This window comes from Crocuta crocuta, unplaced genomic scaffold (genome assembly GCF_008692635.1).
Source record: "Crocuta crocuta isolate KB4526 unplaced genomic scaffold, BGI_CrCroc_1.0 scaffold26, whole genome shotgun sequence".
Lineage (NCBI taxonomy): Eukaryota > Metazoa > Chordata > Mammalia > Carnivora > Hyaenidae > Crocuta > Crocuta crocuta.
The window spans coordinates 1221850-1222317 of NW_027532249.1; the positions used below are offsets into that span (position 1 = coordinate 1221850).

Here is a 468-nt window from a genome sequence, read left to right on the forward strand (position 1 = left end):
TTATTGTCAAGTTGGTTTCCATATAACACCCAGTGCTCATCCCCACAAGTGCCCTCCTCCATGCCCATCACCCTCCTTCCCCTCCCCCCACCCCCATCAGCCTTCAGTTCTCGCCATTCAGGAGTCTCTCATGGTTTGCCTCCCTCCCTCTCCCCCACTATCTTTCCCCTTCTTCTCCCCCATGGTCCTCCATTAAGTTCCTCTTAATCCTCCTATACATGCAAATATATGGTATCTGCCCTTCTCTGCCTGACTTATTTGGCTCAGCATAACACCCTCAAGGTCCATCCATGTTGCTACACATGGCCAGATTTCATTCTTTCTCATTGCCATGTAGTATTCCATTATATAGATAAACCACATCTTCTTGATCCGTTCGTCAGCTGATGGACACTTAGGCTCTTTCCATGTTTTGGCTATTGTTGAGAGTGCTGCTGTAAACATTGGGGTACATGTGCTCCTATGCAT

General features: G+C 47.6%; 1 protein-coding gene across 2 annotated transcripts in view; it reads left to right on the top strand.

Moving 5' to 3' along the window:
- SPIRE1 (spire type actin nucleation factor 1) overlaps window positions 1-468 on the top strand; it is a 183901-nt gene that overhangs the window by 30150 nt on the left and 153283 nt on the right. The window lies entirely within an intron of this gene.